Raw genomic sequence first — 22,477 nt, forward strand, 5'->3', positions numbered from 1 at the left:
CCGAAGCGACGGGTTGGACGGAAGCATGGGGGCACCGTCATGGATTTATTCAACCCCCCTAAATGCCCCCCCCGCCCTCCAATATGCAATGTTACGATGCTTGACCTGCCTATGTTCTCTACCGTCTTATTTTCAGGCGAGGCTGCGCACGGACCTCCAGACACCCCCCCCACCCACACACACACACACACACACACACACACATACACACACTTCCTTTATCACCCCTTGACAGTTTAACAGCACCCGATACAATGGATGGCTTCTCTTAAGTGTTTCCATGGTTATTTTCTTCCTCTTCTTCACCTGTGATAAAGTCAATCTGTTTGCTCGCTGCCTTCCCGCCAAGCTCATTTGTCACCTGCAGAATAACATCACGCCATCCCATCACTTTTTCTTGTTTTTTTTTTTCCTTTTGCCGACTGATGTTCGATGGACTGAACGTACTTCGCCACCCCCCCAACTTTGTCTTTATATGGCTGTTTTTAATACAGGTGGAAGATTTATTCCCCCCCCCAATAAAGGGTTGCAGCTACTCCATCTCTATTCAATCAGCGGGCGATGAGTGCAGTTGGTTGAGAGGGCTTCCGTCCTTGGCGTCACTACAAAAGTCAGTGACATTTGGGAAAAGTGCCGCTTGGTATAATAGCTCGTATTGGGTCTCGATAAGTGTGTGATGACGAGAAACTCTTTTGGGAGATAATTTGACACGTTGTGACGCAACAGTTCGTTAATTAACATAATATTAAATTTAGGAAGTTAAACTGGAAGAAAATCCGTCAAGCGCCCAAAAACCACAAAGCCAAAAGGTAAGCCGAGCTGCAGTGTGACCTTTGGATAAGTGCCATGTATTGGTCTGCTAAGTTGTCTAAGTGTGGCTGGGCGGTATCCGTGTTTTGCAATGTGTCAGCTGCATGCGCCACATGCACGGATCCACACACAAATACGGCTTGGTGATGAAGTGCTGCCCCCCCTGAGTGAAAATGCAATCAATGTTTTGATTGTATTTATGGGGGCTTGCTTTTAATTTGCTATCCGTGCAACTCGTAGTACACCTCGTCATGACACCCTAAGTCTGCCCCCGGTTGTCATGGTAACCAAAACCAGGCAAAATAAAAGTGATAGCTACCATGCTTCAATTGTTATTAGATTGTGTTTTATTGTGCAAATTTCCTCCTAAATTCTGGTGTCCCAACCACCCTGAGCTAAATGTAAAACTTATTTAATTGATAAAATAAAAATAAAGTCATGCATTAAAATGCTAAAAAAAAATGGCAAAAATCCTACAAATAAATATATAATAAAATATAATAAAAAAACAAAAGTAACAAATAAATACAATGATATAGCAAGTGAAAATCAAAATCAAATAAATAATAACTACCTCAAATCAAATACATTCAACCACGCTCACAGCTGACTGCATTAAAACAAAGCACAAAAATTGATCTCAATCCCAAATCGATGCCTTTCCCGCGCCCGCACATAGCGAGGCCTTGCTTTTTCCCAAAGATACATCAACAATCTTGAAGTCTGATTTTGATTAATTGGACAGCAAAAGTGCTGGCTGGCAGCATTGATCCAAACGCCAACAAGCGCACAATCAGGGACACTCGCGTGGCGTATCGATCAGCGCTGCGAGGCAGCAACGTGGACCTTAAGGTCAAAGACGCATTCTTGCCGCTGACCTGCAAAAGTAACGCTTCTGTTCGGAGGTCAACAGCGATTGCCTTGAATTCAAACAGATTGTAATATTTGGTATACCTGTACCTGTCAAATTAGAATGCGATCCAATAAAATCGGCTTTTATAAAGATTTTAGTACGATTACCGCGAAAGATTCCTATCCTAAGAACTCACTCACTAGAGTCGAGCCGATAATGTTCAATGCACACTGCAACATTTTTTGACCTTTGTTTCAGATGATGATTCGCAAATGTGTCAAACTGATGCATATTGTCCTAAGTATCGGTGGCTGGTATCGGAAGCCTGCAAAATTACTTGATACCTTCAAAAAAAAAAAAATGATGAAACATTTCTTCTGCAATGAGCCATTGTTTCAGCTTCCACTGAAAAAGGAGAAAATTTGGGTACGAAGGGTGGGCAGCCTTTTTCAGGACACACACTGAATGTTCATGATGAAAACAGAATATAAAAGAGAGAGAGAATATTTGGCCACTTCCGAATTTCTGCTCCATTTTCATGACGACTGACTGATTCGGACGAGACACGAAAAGGCCTTTATCGTGATACTGACCCATCCCTAATATGTTGACGAGTGAGCATAAACGGGAACGGAACTGCGGGAAAAAGCAAGGAAAGTCATCCACCGAGACCATGGCGCTCATTTAAAAACTCCAGATGGCACATTTGAATTGATACCCTCTGAAAGGTTATCACTCAATGGGGCATTTTAAAAAACGCCCGCTAATTAATTCCACTTCTTCCCCCTCGAAAAAAAAAAAAAAAAAAGTGGCTATAATGCACATATTTAAAAAGCATCAGGCAGCCGGCGTGATGGCGAAGATTGATGGTCGCGAGGTCGACCGGCGCGTTTGCCCCGATGTCCCAGACACGTCATAATGCGAGTTTCGGGCCAATGATGCTAATAATACATCTTGGTGACACGTAGTGATTACCGCGGCAATATGTCACGGCACAGTATATGTGCTTACTGGGCGGATTCAAACCATCTAAAGGCTTTTGGCTCGTTGCAATGGAAAGTTTCATTTGAAAAGTACTTCTTCAACGAATGGGTGGCTGTCACTTTTTGCAGCGTGGAGGCCGGCTGACTACGTCTATTACAGAAATTTGAAGTTGGTTATCAGCAGGGAAAAAAGAAACCTGTGGAGAAACAACAGCTGATTGGTTGGAAAACACGTCATTAGTCTTGTCTTTCATTTGTAAAATAACACGTTGTCGTCATCTATTTTACATAAAGTTATTATAAAATGGATGACATTTAAGAAGCTTAAAAACAAATCTTAAGAATAAAAAAAATTTACGAAATATTAGTATTCCAAATCGTAAAAATGCAACGTAAATAATGGAATAATTGGAAAAAATTTAATTCAAAATCAAAATTCAGATCAAATATCAAAATCGCAATCACAAACCAAAAATCAAAATCTAAGTAAAAACTAACAACAAAATTTAAAGGTAAAAAAATAAGACAAAAAAACAACAAAATACATAAAATAATAAAATAAAATATAGATTTAAAATTAAATTCTGTATATTTTAATGTTCAAGAAAAATGAAAATGACATTACTTCTTATTTTTATCTACTATCGATTTCATCGAGCAAATGTTGGTGATCACTTTTATTTTTATTTTTTCATCAGCTGGAGATCTTGCAGTTCCGTCTAAACGAACTCTGCAAATGCTAATCTCCTCCCTGGACTCCACGAGTCTGTTCCGCTTCCGCCATATTGACAGCTCGCCTCTCCTCTGACTTTAAAGAGAATGAGGCGAACTGCTTCGACTTACGCTGACTGTGTTCACGCCCACAACGGCGCAATCGCCCCTTTCTTAGTAAACGCCAAAAGAAAGAAAAGAGAATTTAGAGCGCACTTTGAGCTCGACTTTCGCTGGCCACAAACAAACGGCCCTTCTTCTTTAAATAGACCTGATAACGGTCCAGAAAATGAGGTTGGATCACTGTGGATAAACTGTCTTCCACTGCACTCAATTCAGCAATCTTTGGCCTCTAGTCATCACTTGTGAGTGTTTGGCGGAGCCAAAGCGTCCAATAAAGAAGTAGATCAGATCCCTCAGAAAAGCGCCGCCTGCGTTCAAGTCCCCAGAATAAACCAACACACTCTTTCTTTCGATTGGCTTAAGTGTGTAATATCTGCAACACGTCCCTTTAGGCTCGCGCTCCTCTCATGCCTTTCAAGCCTTTCCCTAATTGTTTTCTGCACTTCTCAATTCACACAGCGAGAGAGCGCGGGGGTGTGCGTGCGTGGGTGTGTGTGTGTGTGTCAATGGCCCGGCAAGTCATGCACTGCGGGCCAGTTCTCCTCCAGAACAGAACCTGGCACATCATCACGCACTGAAGCATCCAGCGAGAGCTGCCGAGATGCGATGGCACCTGCGCAGATGGCGGACCTCGAAATACTCGGCGAGGTGAGAGAAGAGAGGGCGAGAAAGCTAAAGACAACGAGCGCGTGCATAAAAATTGTTCAAGAGGGTGCGCAGGAAAATATGTATTTTGATCTTTTTTTGGGTTATTTAGTTCGCTCATCCGGGCTTGAGATGTTGCACACATTTCGTTGCTAGACAAGGAAAATAAAAATCTAAATCCAAATCTAAGCTAAGATAAGCTTCATAATTAGCCCCTAGTCGAACCCAAACAACTTAATTTGAATACAACCTGAATTATATTTCGACCGGAACAAAAATGTGAACACAAATTTACACCGACAACATAATTCAACTCATTTTCATTTTTTTTTGTTCATGTGTCCTCGTTAAATGCCTCAATATGCTGCGCAGCTGGGAGACGCTCAAATGTTTCCTCACAGGAAGTATTAATCAGCGGCGCTTTCTTTAAAAAGAACACATATCAGACCATCACCCCCCCCTCCTCCTGGAGAGTGATTACAAAGTATTTACAGTTAATGTTATGTTCCCATAAAGTCTTATTCTTCAATTACGAGAACGTTTGGCATCGTTTCAAAACATCAAGTGGCCATTTCCCGCCAGCCCTCACTGACAAATTAATTCAGGTAATCACGCTTACACGACAAATGACAGTTTCACTCGAGCGCCACCTGAAAAATTCAATTGACGCAAAAGAAAACGCCTCAAGGACCCAAAGGTTGAAACTGAACAAGTCAAACCATTTTGTTTTGAAATATGAACGTTAGCGTTAACTCAACTTTTGGTATGCTAAAACAACCTCTTTTAGGCCGTAAGAAATGTTCCCAAACCAACAAATTAGATCGGCCAAGGTTCTTGTAAGGTTGAAAATCCAAAAGACGACCTTAAAAGCCTGCTCGGGAGAATGTTAAGGAAGTGTCGACGTAGGTGGAGAGGAGACGGATGGATGAAATGACACCATCAGGTCCGCCAGCATTGACGTCCCGTCCCGGAAGACATCTCGAGTGTCCTCCTGGACTAAAAAAGACAACTAGTTTAAAAGTTGTCCCCCTCCCGGCTAGCCCCCAAAGCTGTTATTGCTCCCGGGTCTCTCCTTGACAGCACCGTGATTCATTTCCTCCACCGCCATGAAAGATGGGAAATGAATAGAAAGCGGTCGGTTTCGTCAGATGTAAAACGGTTGAAGGGGCAGCTCGGGAGAGTCGCTTCAGATGAGAAAAGGTGAATGGGGTGGGGGGGGGGTGGCGGGGGAGTTAGGAAAAATGTCACTCAAGTCCGTGTTGATACAAAGCGGGTGTGTCGTGTTTTATGCTGATTTTATATCACATCGATTAATTTTAAGTCAGAGGAGACATTTTTGCTTATTCTCACCATAATTATTCAATAGTAGCAATTTGCACAAAAAGCATCATAATTAGTCATAAAGTGACATTTTTTTAGGGATGTTATTTGCTATTCCCAGTTGAAGTTTACCGTCAAACTAAACATAAAACAAAGGAAATTACGCGTTGTGAATTTAACACACATTGCAAAAGGCCATAGATGGGCAATTAGGGATATTTCAACTCGAACGTTAGGCACACCCGTGTCAGCTCAGAGATTCCCTTTGTTATTAAAGCGCTTCTTCGTTTATGTCCATAGGATTGTATTATGCTGCCCCCTGGTGGCTAGGAGGCTAACACCAGAAGGAACTCAAGGGCAGGAACAGAATAATGAAAATTGAAAATCGAAATCATTTCAATGGGGAAAGTTGATTCAAGATATGAATGCTTTACGTGGTCTCAAATTCAAATTAAAATGACAATTTTGTGTCAAGGCACCACGGTGATGTCATATTTCGCCCTTTATTAGCACACTTCAAAATCTTTATGTGTCCGCATGATTGTAATAGATGAAGACAAGCGTGGTCCCACCTGGGGTGGGGATCCATAATGATGACGTCATGCTCGGTTGGCAGCAATTGGTGCCCCACCGACATCCCCGCCCCCGTCCCCGCCCCCGTCCCGCTGGGCTATGGACGCTTGCAGCTCGGCACCACAGACTGTGACGACACAGTAGAGTTCTGATCAAGCTGTGGATGGATGCGCTCGTTTGCGTAAATTGGGAGAAATATTATTGACTGACACAAGCTGATGAATGTGGAAGCACATTGATGGCTTTGTGTGCGTGGGTGATATTTGCAAACTGGAATTCAGAGACGCGTTTTCTTGTATTTATTTATTTTTTTAACATTACAAATTTCTTTTTTTCGTTTACAATTTTTTTTTTTTTTTTTTACAAAGTAAAACCTTTATCAAATTTTTTTTTGGGGGGGGGAACAAATATTAAACATGTATCTTGAAAATTGTAAATTCCATGAACATAAAATTACAAATAGATAACTTTTTTTTGCACCAAATTTTGGCATAAAAATATTAGCATGTTACACTTTTTTTTCCCAAAAAAAAATCATTTTAGATTTTTTTATTTTTATATTGGCTATCCCATAAAAATGACTTTATCCTTGTAAAATTCCAACTTTTTTGATCAGAAAATATATTTTTAATTAATTAATTATTTTTTTTATCTATGTAAAACCACAACTTAAAAAATAAATAAAATAAAACAACAACTTTATTCTTGTAAAACCTTGACTTTTATATTGCATGAATATATTTTTCATTTTTTGAATGAAATACCCCCCCCCCCCCCCCACCGGCATTGATGGTTTCAGTTGAGCCTCGCTAAAATTTGTAATTCCACTTAATCCGCAGGGAGCAAGTGAGCGTTGCGACATGAGCGTCACAACATCAGACGACTCTGCAGGAGCGCGGGCGTCCATGTTTGTGACGCCGGGGGATTACACGCGATCCCAGTTTGAGCCGAACTGCTGCCTGCTCGAGTTCGGCCCCGACGCTCGACTTGTGAATTAAACGTGCACGCGTTCCATCCTCAATCTGTGCCCCCTCAAACCTTCCAAGACTGTGCAATTAGTCTCACGGCGCTCCTCTGTGAACACACAAACACTCGCGTGGCCAAAACGGAGATTAAAGCGCGCGGACGAAGTAGCCCGCATGAGGGAAGGCGAATTATGACGGCAGGAATCAAATTTAGCGAAATACTTTCCGAGAAACATAACGAGTCACGGTGACCTCGCGAGAGCTGAGATCTGTCACCCAGTCGGTGGAGTCAAGCCTCGCCCCCCCCGCTGGTCAGCCATATGGGTGAGGGAGACTTTTTTTTTTACCGGGCGTCAATGTTTGGCAGCAAGCGGCAACCTGATCCCTCTGCTGGTTTCTCATTATCGAGGAATAAATAGAACAAGACAACACAAGAGCGGCCCTGTTGTGTCGTCGTCGTCCTGACTTCTGGGCTGGGCAGATGGTATCGAATTTTAAAAGATGACTTTTGAAGCTATTGGGCTGCGGCACAAAATTAAAAAAAAAAAAACATTTGAGAGGAATGAAGAAGGAAAAGTTAAAAAAGGTCAGTTTTCATACCCCTGTTCAAATGCGTTGTTTTTTGTAAATTATTGAGACCAAAATAAATCCTTTCAAAATCTTTGGTGCCATCATTTAACCTATAAATGAATAAATTTAAAATACTTTGTTCTAATATTTATTTGACAGTTTTTTTTTGTCCTTTCTCTGCAGTGCAGCGTATCAGATCACTCTGAGTTGCCCAGTAAATTGCGTAGTTCAAACTTTTTCCTTGGAGGGCCGAATCCAGAAAAACAGAAGGAAGCAAGGGCCATTTCAAATATTTTTTAATTCTAATTTATTAAACATGCTCAAATATATCACGGCTTTTCATACCACCTTCACATTCAGAACCAAACCAAATCCGATTCGAGTAAGCCCTGACCATACTTGACACGAAGCAGAAAGTGCAGAAAACGATTTTTGTTTCTCAAACCCCATCACTCATGTCCACCCCCCCCCCTTTTTTTTTTTTTTTTAACAGCCACCATGTCAAATGCTATTTTTAGTATATGCTGCAGGTCGTTAAAAATAGAACGGTTGGTGGGCCGCAAATGGCCCCCAGGCCGTAGTTTGGACACCACTCACGTAATTAGCCTCATCATGACCAAATATTGCGCCGCAAATACTTCCCGGTAACAGAAAACAGACTTGTGTTGCTTTCTGTTCTTCAATTTCACTTCACATAAAAAAAAAAAAAAAAAATTATCTTCACTGTTTGCAGTCTGTGTGGCGTCTGCAGTCGCCCACGCTAGCAGGAGCAAGAGATGTCAGGTCTCCTCAGAAAGATGCTGGTCCACTGGCAAGGGGGAGCGAGTGCGGGTGGGGGGGGTTGGGTTTTTCAAGCAGCCTGCAAATATAGCACGACGCCTCACAAGCTTCGCTTTCCATTAAACAGCCATGCACTTGCGAGCGCCTGGCTTTATTGCGTCGCTGCTTCGGGAGCGCGAGCCCACGAGACTCTTCACCATTATTAGCAGCTCGCAGTACATAATCCCACCACGGATTCTCGTCCATCTTCCGAGTGGAGGAGGTGAGACGGGGATTGGGGTCTTTTCGGAGAACAGGCTCGCAAAAGAGTCCAAAAGAGAGGCGGGGGTGCATTATGCAGGATAACCTCAATGACAGACGCCAGATGGTGGCCCCATAGCCGCCGCGTCCCGCCGTGTCGCGCGGCCCGGACGCGGCGCCAGTTGCCCTCCTCTGGCATTCCGTTTGGAAGGGCCATGAAGATATCTCCCCGAAGCCTCGGCCTCGTTCCGCTCGTGATACTCTCAGGTGCTTCCAGAGAACGAGCCGGGAAGCCAAAACAACCCCTGCGTTTTCCCTCCTTCATCTCGCATCCTCATATGCATAAATGTCCCTTTGATTCATCATGTATAAGGTAAAGACGGGAGTCTACGCGAGCTCAGCACGCCAACGAGTCATTGTTATGCATGCACACAATGCAAGTATAAAGAAAGAAAAAAAAAACAAAAAAAAACCTTCACAAAACTCAAATCAATTGTATGACAGAATTTGCTCCTTAAGATTGAACTCAACGAAGAAATTAAGTCACTCATGTGCATTTTGGTCAAGATCTTCAGCAAAATTGCACAAGTTTGTTGAACCCTCGTATTTTCCGAACTATAAGCCGCTACTTTTTGGCTAATGCAACGGTGCGGCTTTTCTGTGGATTTTTTTCTTTCACCACTAGGGGCGCTCTTATCGTTCAGAAAATCTGCTCAATAAATCTTGATTTTTTTTGTTCTGTTTTAATGAGCAAAGTTGTTGCCGTGTTCAAAGGCATTATTTTAACAATCTGTTTACGTACCTTCACAGTACAAAATTGTTCTCTACATGCAGTAAACAACTATTTTCTTTCAGGCGCACAACTGACCTCTGCCTACTGTCAAATTGCACCCGCAAAATTTGATCAGATCCTTGAAAGCGGCAATCGATGCGGCCTCGAAATAATTTCTGCAGGTTGGTTTACAGCACAATATAATTGTTATGCTTGCCTTAAAGGTACAACGATGCAGGAAATGCAGTCGAAAAAAAGATTTCACCCATCTGGATTTAAATTTGAAGCCGTGTTCCCCTCCTCACTAATGGCATTCCCGTCCGTGTGTTTCTAACCGGGGCGACCCAAGGGTGCAGCGAGGGTGCTCCGAGGTGTCACATCGTGCCGCTGCGGCGCAGCCCGGCATGCTAATTCCCCCCCCCACACGCTATGCATTGATATGCTGTGAGTGACTGAAACAATAACGAGCCGGGACAATGTGCATGTCGAGCTGCCGGAGCTCCTAATTGTTGCTGATGGGAGGGCGTCGCCAACGCGCGGCTGACAAAGCACACAGCGAAATAAAAGAGAAAGGAGGGAATTTTTCAAATTGTGATCGAACTCACGGTGAAAATGAAGCGGCCCTCGTTAGTCTCGTCGATGTGGCGAGATGACATCAATCTGCCAGGTGTTTGCGTTGCTGCAGGGGCGTATAGACTAGGCTATGTAAATAAAAAAAATTAAATACTAGACACAGCGGGAGCTCATCAAAAGTGAGGCCCAAAAGATGTCAATCACTCCCTGCCGGCTTGTTGCGGATCAGGTCATGAATCTCAACGTCTCGATGATATTGGTGGAGATAAAGAAAGTGCTTTCAAATGGATGCGCATTCAGTAAACGGGTCCGTTTTATTGCTATTTTTATCTCATTCTTAACAGTCGAGCTGCGGTTGCGACAATAATGTGTCAACTTATATTTTCCACTTTGCCAAAGAAATGGAAGACTTCATCGGATTGGTGGATTTTAATTTTTTTTTTTTTAATTGCACGAAAATGTAAATTATGAATTTATGTCACTGCCCCACCGGGATCAGTCGTTAGAATTGATTCAATCTTATGATTTCACAAGTAAACGCATTATTTGCATTTTAAAGCAGCTTAGGTTGCCACATAAATGTATAAAAATATTTTTTAATTTTTTGGAATAATTTACCAAGCATTCCAAAATTTTTTTTTTTTTTTTACTGGTTTTGATGGGTACATGATGCCCCGAGAATTCTGCCTAGCAACAATGTAAGTGACAATACAAATTAACATTAGCAATGCTAATACAAAATGATGATTTTTTTTTTTTAACTTGACAATTTATTACTCGGCAATGGAAAAACTGTGTTTTGCGAAACATTAATACAGAGAAGTGACACATTTGCGCATAAATCATTCTATTTTGGGCGAATGACTTTTTTAGTGTCTGTCAAACTCTGCGGTGACACTGCTCCAGCGGACTCCCTCCGTCCGCTGTCTGCTATGTGTTGCAATGACTGTTTGACTTTATTAGCCACAAATGATGTTGACTTACCCAAATAAATGAATAGGTGTAGAAGAAACTGTACACTTGCCATGTTCTTCAAACAGACGAGCCGTCGGGTTTGCCGCCATCCCATAATTAGACACACAGTGCTCGTCACAGGCTCATCTGCCGCCGCCCTGTGTGTCAGAGGATGACGATACCATCTTAATATCCTTCAGAGAAATGCCTCATTATCATCGTTAGCGAGCGGCAAGTTGTTATCATTCTCATCAGCCTATGAGAAGCAGGAGGAACGAGCTTCAGAACAACAAAACGACACGGCTCGCACAATGTGTCACTGTGACACAAACACATTTCAGCGCCGTCGCCGTGTGATTACAGGCCGCCCATGGCAGAAAATAAAGCGTGTCAAGCCATCAAGCCTTCGCACTTGCCTGACAGCTCTCGGTCCTTCTTTCACTGACACACACAAACCTGTAATTCACCCCACGTGGGGACTTGTGTGCTAAACATCCACTGCAGATCAAATCACATCTTTTTGACACCCTCATGCAGAATTTTTTTTTCCAATAAACTTTGCAATATTTGCTAAAAAAAAAAAAAATAAATGAAAAGATCCAGCCAACCACAGAAACTAGAATTTAGAATTTAAGTCAATTGCACATGACATCGCAATGACAATATTGAGTAGGGGAAAAAAATGCCCACTCGCGACTAATTATAACAGCTTTTTTGTGCAAAATCCCACAAAATTCTCACGAGAAAAGGGCAGCTCCGGCAGCAGTACCTCATCTCCTCACATATGCCCGCCTTTGCACACTGAAGCTGACTGCTGACATATTTGCAATTCAAATGAAGGAAGGTTGGAGGGCTGAAGTTTGGGGGTTCGTACCCCGATCCAAACTCTGACCTTTTACCCCCCTTTCCCTGGCATCCCCGGCGCGCTTGGCGACAATTTCAATACCAGCGCTGCTCTGGGGAATTGAACTGAATTTCAAGATAACGCTGGAACTGGTGTGACGGCCATCTTTTGAATAAAGAGTGGTGGTACTAAGCGAGCGCAGGTACGCGAAAGGTTAATGAATGCTCAGCGAACGCCACACAGCCCCCGGCCCATTTTGGCCCATCGTGTATTCAGCTTCCACGCCGCTTTGGCCCCGCTCATGATCTACTGTACTCTCCAGACGCTTTATTAATATTTCATAACGATCCCCTCTGCTGCAGGTCTAAACTTTTTCGTCCAACTTAAACAGCGCCGCCGATTATTTTTTTGTTGTTTTTTTCCCCCCGAAGTGGCAGGAATAAGTGAAGAGTAGCCGGCATGTCAAGGTGAGAGACGTCTGTAACAGTCACCTCGAGGTGACATGTATGGCCAATTAAAGGAGAAAGCGGGGGAAATGGCGTGACGTTTCAAAGTGACCAAGATTTATTAAAGGAAGGCATATATTTTGCTTCAGAAAAATCTCAAAGCATACAAAAGAAAACAGCACTTGACTAAATGCTGTTATGGTGCAAGACTGGCACGAAGCGCGGAATAAATCAGCGCAGGGGCAGGCTAGAATAAGGTTTTGTATTTTCTAATGCACTTCCCTCCACCCCCCCCAAAAAAAAAAAGATAAATCCTCCACGCGTGATTAATATAACGCTGGCTATGAGCATCTCTGACCGTCTCCCAACTGGATCGTACGTGTCCGTGTGTAGACTCGGAGGAAGTAATAACTAAACTAATTAGCATTCCAACATGGCGTTAATACAAAATATTTTCTCTCGCTCTGGCTCTCCGGTGAATATCAATTGGCAAATAATTTCCCAGGACATCCTCAACACTCGCAGCACTTTTGTCACATCTCTTAGCGATTAAATGGGTCGATTTCTGTTCTCCGTGGGTGATTAATCCCGCGGGGTTAGAGAGATTAGGAGAAAAAGAGAGTGGCTGCGCCGAGAGAGGGAAGGCGCTCTTAATGGATTCACACCGAGAGCCTCCCATTCATGGGGCTAATGAGATTGGATTACAGGAGATGAAGAGAAAAACACACAAACGGCGGTGGGAGAGATGGGACAGAAAAAAAAGAAAAAAAAGGTTGAAGACGAGAGGTGACCTCTCACACGAGCCAGGAGGACACCTCTGAGAGTTTGTTCTCACACGGTGTGCAAGATGTCATGCTGCTGAGCCTGTGTGGGCGGCATGGCTTCGGCAGAATGGAGAACGCTCCTATCTGAAGGCCACAGGTGGATGTTATGTCGCGGTGGGACTGCCCGTGAGTCTCGCGCAACCTCGTGTTCAAAGCTCACTGGAACATACGCAAGCAGTCAAGGAAGAGGGAGGAACGGAGGATTTTTTTTTAGATTCGGTTTACTGTCTGTACAGTCAGTGGCGCAAAAAGTATGTATGCTGCACACACAGACAGAATCCAGTGCGCACCCTCGAGTACGCGAGCGGCGAGTGTTCACAATTCAAATGTCTGATGAGGCTAAGGATGTAGAAGCAAAATAGCAAAAGCTATAAAATGAAACCTTCAAAAAAATTGGAATTAAAAGTGTTATATTCCGCCCAAAAAATGATTAATAGGCTGCATATAAAAAAATTAATTTGTTATTGTTATTGTTTTTTTTTGGGGGGGGGGGGGTGCTTTGGATCCTAAAAATGCAAATATTTGAAAACAGGCGAGTACAAAGAGACATTGCCACCTAGTGGCCTGGCATGCACTTTGCAAAAGGAATGCACAAGGCATAATTGTCACTTTTAAAAAAAAAAATTTTTAAAAACAAAAAGAAAACTACTTATGCATCCGAATGGTCATTACTGTCGTAGCTGACTTCCCCGTTTTCCTCTCCCATCCCAGTGAACATGCGCATTCATGTGTGGTCCACATTACGCTCCTGAAAAACGACACATTTGGTCAGATGGAAGTGACAGACATTTTCCAGTTGGCAATAGGCCATAAAATATATTCACACTACACACACACACATTTCATTAAGAGACGTGTGCGCGTGTGTGTTTGTGTGTTCATGAGAGCGATCACAGATCTGATTTGTTTAATGGCTTGGCGTGCGCGTCGGACATGCCGCAGCATGGGAAGTGACAGTCCGTGAGGGCGGCGGTGACACGAGGAGGCAAACTCGCCACCCGAGGTGCTGTGGCTCATCACAACTCTCTCATGTCGCGCACACTGACCTCAACCTCAACCTCAGCTTGTCTGCTCTGTGCGCAAAATATCACAAATTGGACATCATGGATTTGCACATGGATTCACATGGACATGCGCTAAAAGGAAAATTATTGCAGATGGAATAAACGGTCTTGATTTCGAGGTTTATCATATATTTTGGCATCCCACCGGGTAGTGTCTTCCGCCCCTTTGTTATCTATTTTTGATGAAAACTGGATTATTTTTGGTCGAAGACGCAAATTCCGTCTTTAACTCATTCACTTCCAGCCAATTGAAAAAAAAATATATTTTTGACGTCTTTAGCCGTCAATGGCAGTCAATGAGTTAATCTGATCCAATCGTTTGTAATTTAATGTCACGCAATGCAATTTATCTTGAACTAAAATATTACATTTAAATACAAAAAAAAGGGTACCAAAAGTACTTTCAAGACTTTAAAATAAAATAATTTGACATAAACCAAGGTTACCTTAGTGTGTCACATTTTGACGTCACATTATCAGAATCAGGAGTGCTAATTATGGGGCAGCACATGGGAGCTTTGTGTAGTTGAAGTGCACAATTACACACACAACACACCCCCCCCAAAAAAAAAAAACCTCACGCGCACACTTTTTGTAGCGCGCCCCGTGGTCTCCAGGCAGCAAGGCGCAAGTTTTCCCTCAACGGCGAAGCCATTAGTCAGAATGCTGCTGATTTATGGGATGTCTCCGTGCAAAATTTAAATGAAGTGCCATGCTGTTCTCACCGAGGGCGGGTGGGAGTTTACCGCCGCTCTTTGGGGGAGCGAGGGGGCGCTTCACCTCTCGCCCTCGTCGGTGGGGGGGCGCGTGCTTTTGGCTTCAGTCGCACTGTCAGGTGGGCCGAGAGGATGCTCATCTGGAGGAAAGGAAGCAGGACAAGGTCGGCGGTTACTGTGCAGTTTTTGCGCACACACACACACACACACCCACCCCCACGAACATTCTGCATGCTTCACAGGCACAAAACTAACACAATTTTCACGTAAATGCTACGCTAGCCATAATTGTTTTCTGGCATTAATAATAAATTTGCCAAACAAAAAGACTAATCACGGCGTGGTCTCATTATTCCCAGATTCTCCGCCGCACGATTAATGGCTCTCATATTAATGATGTTGTTGCACCCGAGTCTCCGCTCCCTCAAGATTGTTTGATAGAAAATGAGCCGCCAGGACGTCCCGCGGCGTGACACGTGTCACACCTTCCATTGGAAATTCCCGCCGCAGTTGAAGGGGCAAAGGGGGGCAGTGCCCGACCAGAGCTGGCAGATGGCGACTCACAATTGAGATTTAAAAAAAAAAAAAAAAAAGTGCAGTGCGGCTCATGGACCTAAAAAAAAAAATTACATTTCAGATTCTGTTCAGTTCGGGATTGAGCTGTGATATTTTGTTTTACCTTGTCGACACTTGGCGTGAAAAGTGATCGGCAATTATTACCTCGCATATTTTTGACGTTAACATTAACAAGGCTGCGAGGTGATGCATTTGTCACCTTTGCCTCAGCCCTCAGTGAGAACTGCTCGAAATATCCGAAAGAGTTTAAAGCAACCGCTTGAAGCTTCCATAGATTGCATCTAGTTTCCGACCGACTTGAGTTTCGCAAGCTCAAAAATCTCACAAGCTCGTCTCAAACGACGGAGAAAGTCGTCCGTTCCGCACACATTGCTTCGCTTGCAAAGTATTCCTTTGTGGTTTGCGTTTGCCGCCGATGACATGTGGAGTTGCGGGGCATGTCTTTGCCAGACTGCAGCTGAGCTTGTGACAGGATGCCGCGCAAAGGGAATCGAGCACGGACCTCTTTGGGTCACTCTGCAAAAAGAACAAAATGAAAAAGCGGAACAAAAGTGTCACTTCGCAAGTCAATGCTGGTGTAGAAAAAAAGAAAAAGAAAAAAAAAACAGCACTGCAATGCATTTCGGGGTGTGTTTTTTTTTTTTTTTTTTTAACTATGGTGTCCATGGTAACACAACTCAAGCCACAAATTTCTTGACCCTAACCAAATGCTCGCTTAAAGACCCAAACCACATTTTAAAAATTGTGCAAACACAAACCAAACCTAAGCCTATCATTTGACATGTGAGATTAAATCCATCCATTTATTTTTTTTTTTGTTGGTCCTCACATGTGAGCTATCCCAGCTGACTTTGGTGGTCGACACCATAGGTGTCAAACTGAGGCCCGTGGGCCAAATTTGGCCCGCAGTGTAATTATATTTGGCCCGTGAGGCTACACCAAATGACTATTATACCATTTTACATTCAAAATGAGAATAGTCATTTTAAACACTAAACGTTGTATTGCATTAATAAAACCACCTATGATAAAGAAATTCCCCCAAAATAAATAAATAAATAAAAATCACACAAATTGTGGAGAACACGCAAAGGAGTGCCAGACATTTGAATCACAAGGATATCGTGCTCCCGAATCATATAGCGATGAATGAAAAATGAAAGCAAAGCATTGATGTTGTCGTGCCACTAAAGAAATGAACAATGGGGCCACAAAAGCCCGGGAGCCATAAACCCAACAGCGTTAAAATGAGTTAAATCCAGCGAGTTCAAGCGCAAAGTAGTAAAGTAGGCTACAGTGGGTGCAAAAGAGAATTCATACATACATTACAGCGCTAATAGAGAGCGTTGATAATTGTGTTGTGAGGCGTGCAAACAATAACGGCTGCAAATCATGAATCACACGCAAGCACAAGTGTGACCTTTCCTCGCGGCGGGGCGGGAAAAACGGAGAGGTGCGCGAGCTAAGGAAGGGAGAGGAGCCACGTGGAGCGTTTAGCGAGGAGATGAGTTTGGCGCTCCGGCTGTGACCGCCGCCGCAGTGCTGGCCCAGGTAGAAAGGTCACGGCGGCGAGGGGCGGGGGGCGGTGGAGAGCGCAGGCGAGCCAACAGACGCCGCCGGCGAGGCAGATGGCAAAGACGCGCGCACCAATCACGCGCGGATGCTCAATGCGCCGCATTCATGGCGATGGCGCTACCTGGATCAGTGACTTCCTCCTCGCTACGAGGGTTAAAGAACGACTTCCCCGAGGCCTCTTCGCCGCTCAGTTGAGGGGAAAAGACGAAATGAAGGCGAGCCTCGACGCTTTTCACGACACTAAGTCATAAATATTGCAAGAGTTTGTTTTCAGAGCGTACAGCGCTAATCAGCTTACATTGTAACGACACGACACGACAACACGCACATGAGGACAAGGGGAATGAAAGAGAACTTCTGGATGATTTGGATCACGTTTGGCATTTTTAACAACAACCGCCATTTTTTTTAGCTAATTTAACAGGGAAGAGCGTCCGGTTGTCCAGAAAAGCGCTAAATAAATCTGATGTATAATTATTATAATTAAATCAACAAGTGGTACAGCGTGACCAAGTTGATGTTAGCCATGCTAATTAGCTAGTTAGCAAGTTATTTGGCTTGCAGGCAAACTGATCGTATTGCTTTCAATTTTATTAGTTTATTTCAACACGGCGTTATGGTAAAATATCAATTTTGCATTTGTTAAAGAGTAATGGGAGGTGCACTAGTAAATGTTATATCCTTATTATCCTTACAGCTTCCTCGACCAGGCTGAGAAAACATTTACTTACTGCGGTTTGTGTCACTAAAAAAAAAAAAAAATCTCATATTACTGGTGGAATGCCTTAAAGCCATGACTTTTTATTATTTATTTATTTTTTTCCCACAAAGAAAGCGAATAGAAAAGTCCATGCCAATTTTTGTTCGCCTATCTATGGCGTTTCAAATGACATGTTAGCATTAAGATGTTGTCCAACATTTTAGGGTTTATTGTCATTCATAGAGACAAAAAAAAAAAATCAGGAAGCAAGATCACTTGCTTATTATTTGGAAAATTGTGCCAAAGAGGGAGTGAGAACAGGCTCTTCATGCGATAATGAGGTTTTAGTTTTTTTTTTTTCTTCGCACACACAAAACTGGCGTAACTCGTCCTCGACAATCTCATCAGCAGCAACTCCCATTAAGCATGCTGGAGCCCCAGCTGTTCTTGAACCCCCCCCCCCCCCGCCCCCCCCCCCCAGGTCCGAAAGCTTCCTGCACTTCCTGCGGGTAGCTGACCGAAGCCTCGAGGCGGCAGCGCAAGTAATGGCCCACATAAGAACACAAAAAGCACCGAGAGGGCAGCGGAACGAAATAAACACTCTGACAATGTTATCCCCCTGGCAGCTGCCAGCAACGCTACGAAGCATTCAAGGGCTGTCAGGTGAACAAAGTTCTTTGCCTTTATCGAAATTGAATTGCAAAATGACATCTTTAGTGGAGCGGCCGACTTTGGGGTTTTGTCGCCTCGTCCAAAATGCAACGTGGTCACGCGACTTTTTGGGTAAACAAGGCAAATGTTATGCTTGATGGGCACATGCACGTGTGTGCGTGTGCATGTGTGTCAACGTGTTTGTGTGTGCGCGTGTGCATGTGTGAGAGTCATGTCCTTCACTGTTTCTGCACGCCTTTACCGGAAAGTTGTGCGCATTTTTGTGCAAGTCAGCAAAAATGATCGAGGCAGAACGAGCGTAAGGCAAACGCATATTAATTTTCTCAGCATGCAAGCGGAACGCACATTAGTCTGCAAAAGTATTGGGTCAGTATTACTTGCAGGATTTATTTATATTTTTACTATAAGAGTGGTGTTTTGACTTGCAGCTTTCATGGAGGGATTTTTTTTTTTTGGGTGAAAACTTTATGACCTGTCAAAATACTATTTTTTTAATTGGTTCTTGGGAAAATCATCTCTGGTCCCATCGTGTGCCTCTAGATTAATTTGCAATTATTATTTCTGAACTCAGCACCGCGTGAATAAAATGAACCAATCAGAGATAAGGCGTAACCAATAGTTTGCTTTTTTTATTTATTTTTTTAACTCAGATTAGGAGTAGGAAAAAAAACTATTCATCACATCAAGAGACACAATGTGTTGTAAAATTTTATCCAGATTAGTTCAGCACAAGTTCTCACGGTAAGGGGCACATGACAACAATCCAGTACGTGGTCGAAGGGTGAGAATGCTCGCAAGCCGATTTACCTCGGCATCCACAAATGCATCTTCGACCTCATCTTCTGTTTTGACTTCCTGTGCGGTGCCCACTTTTGTGTTGCACCCCTTGCATCACCCCCCACTCGCCCCCCCCCCCCCAGGTCTCCACAGCAGAGTGTTCTCGTGAAAGGAGCTCTTTGATAGGCGGCGGCCACGAGCGACACAAGGGAAGCAATCAGAGTGTGAATGACTGTGCTCACTTGTGATGTTGTTTTGCTTCTTTGACCCGCTAAACTCTCTCTCTAAAAAAAAAAAAAAATCCTTGAAGACTCTTCCACATGTTTTGTGCTTTTTGTTCCTGGTGCACCTTCTGAAACACATTTGTTCTGCCTCTGCCTGCCTCCTTTGTAACTACGGAGAACAGCAGCACGCCGGGCTTTGAAAGTCTTTTGGGTGACTGACGTAGTGATTTCCTGCTTTTCTTTCTTTTTTTATTTCATTTTTTTCCTCTCATCCGCTCGCATTGTTTGATTTTTCTTCACAGTCTGATTGACTGTGTGTCTTCATGGTACACAAAGAAAGAAGAAGAAAAAAAAAATACAGTTTTTTTTTTTTTGTTGGGTTTCAGCCTCAAGTACAATTCTGTTGAACACATGGGAGGAAAAAAAAAATCTGGATTTATTGGCTCAATCATAACCTTCATAAATGGTTCGTTTTATATCACAATAGAATTTTCAGAGAACCGTTAGAATAATTTGGCGTATTACCGTCCATGAATTGAAGCACGGATGAAAATCCAATTTGAAGAATTTGCGATAAACTATCCAGTGCTTTTTTATTGGTAATTTCTCCAGAAAAATTAACTAATTGAGGAGCAATTAAAAATAACATTTCAAGTTGTATGTGCGTCATAGAGAATGGGATGGACGGGATTCTAGTCATGCATCAACAAGAATCATGACTGGAGCACTGAGCACACAGCCAGGTGTTGCCGTCTTTTTCAACCAGAACTGCTGCACAGTGGCATGGCTGGGAAACGTTCCGAAAACGCCAGCGGTGCCCAATGGGCCAAGACGGTAAGTAGTCATTGCATCACAATTGCGCCCAACAATAAAAAATAAATAAATAAATAAAAAATTATATATATATATATAAAACCTAATTCTATGAAATAAATGATGGTGCTAAACTTGAGCTCCATATTTGTCCTTGTCCCTCCCAGTGATCCTTTTGCTTGTGAGATTGCAGTTTGGTTCGTGGACGATGTGACTGGCAGGTCCAGGCAGCAGGTGTCAGGAGCAAACAGCCCCCCCAGGTACCGCCCCCCCCCTCCTTGAACAAACCATAAAACTAATTTACGGCCTGTGTGCTTCCTCATATCGGTAAACTCCTGCTCTGTTATGACGACTAAAACAATAAGATAAATATGCATTGCAGGCACACCTGCTGTGCGAGGGCTATTGGGAAGAGGGCGTTGGGCTGTGTTATTTGCTCGCCGATAAATTAGACACGGACCACCGGCGAGCGAACCAGTTTGAAAGTTTGGTCACGATGAAGAGACAAGTTGTACAAATACAACTTCATCCACTGATCCGTCTCAATCTGCCGCAAGAGTTCAGTCCAGCAGTCCAGCGCCAGCCAGGAGAAGTCCACGGCGATATTTCGGGAGGAATAGCCAAGAGTGCTTTTGTTTGCCCAAGTTGCGCTCACGTGGAAGCTGAGGCCAAAAAAAAATAAAAAATGCGCTGACGTCAGCGTTGCAAATGCCAATTGTGATGCGCAAAGCCTTGAGAAACACCCGTTAATCGATTCATTAATCAATAAAAGCTTGGACGCGACGACTTTGAATAATTGTGTGCTTCCAACTTTAGAGGAAGATTTGGCAGAAGGGCTTTTTTCCCGTTCCCAGTGCGCAAAGGCGAGTTCCATAAACGCGTGCTTGGATGAGTTTGATGCGGAAGAACGTGCCCATGGAAACGTCTTTTGGGTTGAACGAGAATGGAAAAAGTAAAATCAGTGAAATTGGACTTTAAACAAAGCGTGAAAGAAAGTCAAAATGAAAACAAATTTTGTTCTGACGAACAGCTTGAAATAAAAAAGCTGTTTATGAACGCTGACATCTCCTGTCAAACGTAAAACCAAAAGTATGACATGCAAACAACCGCATAACTTTGCCTCGTTTGAGTCTGCCAGCGTAATGCTAACATATAATGGGAAATGCCATAGACGGGCTAACGAATACAACGATGTGGCACTGCCTGGAGGCCAATTTGCACACACTAGAAGAAACTAAAGAGTGAATCATCCAAAACCAGTTTCATTCTATTTTATCCTACTTAATGATGCTATATTTATATCTATTTTCCCTTTTGAAAAACACATCCTACTTTTTTGTTGGTTTATTTCGAGAGGATGGAACTGATTGATAGAATTTCCATTCATGTCAGTGGCGAAAGATGATTCGAGGTACAAATGTTTTGAGTTCCGGGTAATGGCTTAAATTTTTATTTTTTTTATACAAAAACAAAATCTAACAACTTGTCACTAAAATCTATCTATAGAGATCTTTCATAGGCAAGAGATGACGTAATTGTGTACTTTATGATTTGGAATCATAAAGCTATGCAGGGTTTATTTGAAACATAATGACCAAATCTGTTTTTGGAGCTTGTCGTCATTGTGCATTTGTCTAATTAGCCGCAGCAAAGACGTGTAAAACACAACACAAATGAGCTTATCTGCAAACCTTTTATATTTTGCTTCCTTCATACCTCACCATTTGTCATTCCCAGGGGATGAAAATGTCATCAAAATGACATTACGGCTGCATATAGATTTTTTTAATTTTTTTTTTTACCCCCGACCAGCAGTCTTGATTTGATATAAACCTGAAAATCTATACCATAGACGCCAATAAGAGGTGGTGTCAGCCCGTTCAGGCAAAGAGATAACTTCAGCATAACATCAGTCGGCGGTCCCGAAAGAGCTAGCCTTAAAAAAAAAAAAAAAAAAAAAAAAAAGATGTGAAGTTCATTACCTTCCACAAAGAATTATTCTCTCTTTCCCGGCCATCGCTGCTTTGTCCGTCTCTCAGCGTGGAATTCTCGGCAAAGAAATACAGTAAATCATCTTTTTGACGATACGTCACATTGACATTTCGGGAGCCATTTTAATCGAAAGCTGTCATTAGCTTAGACCCGGCCCCCCTACACCTTCGACCGACCCAAACCTCAAACTCGCAAGTTCCAATCCCAATAGTCGACGGGCGACTAGTTTGACATTTCTGAAGCTGCTTCATGTTCACCGACAATAACAGTCGGTTAAGGCTCTATAAAGTCGTCTGCAGCTCTAGTTATTATTATTGACTAAGTGCAAATGCGTCCCTCGAAATCGCACCATCTCCTCCTCGCGTGGCGCTCTCTTTATTTT

General features: G+C 43.0%; 1 protein-coding gene across 3 annotated transcripts in view; it reads right to left on the reverse strand.

The window, feature by feature from the left end:
* LOC148322164 (uncharacterized) overlaps positions 1-22,477 on the reverse strand; it is a 101,426-nt gene that overhangs the window by 8,467 nt on the left and 70,482 nt on the right. For 2 of the 3 annotated variants that reach the window (XM_088317605.1, XM_088317607.1), the window contains 2 exons: positions 14,776-14,906; positions 10,943-11,030 (listed from right to left, as the gene is read on the reverse strand). The gene's annotated coding sequence lies outside the window, so the exon portion shown is untranslated. Of the gene's footprint in view, positions 1-10,942; positions 11,031-14,775; positions 14,907-22,085; positions 22,201-22,477 lie in introns of those variants that run through there. The other variant, XM_088317606.1, reaches the window with a different exon arrangement.

The sequence above is a fragment of the Idiotropiscis lumnitzeri genome, chromosome 15, assembly GCF_059441095.1.
Source record: "Idiotropiscis lumnitzeri isolate Australia: NSW breed Sydney's pygmy pipehorse chromosome 15, RoL_Ilum_1.0, whole genome shotgun sequence".
NCBI lineage: Eukaryota > Metazoa > Chordata > Actinopteri > Syngnathiformes > Syngnathidae > Idiotropiscis > Idiotropiscis lumnitzeri.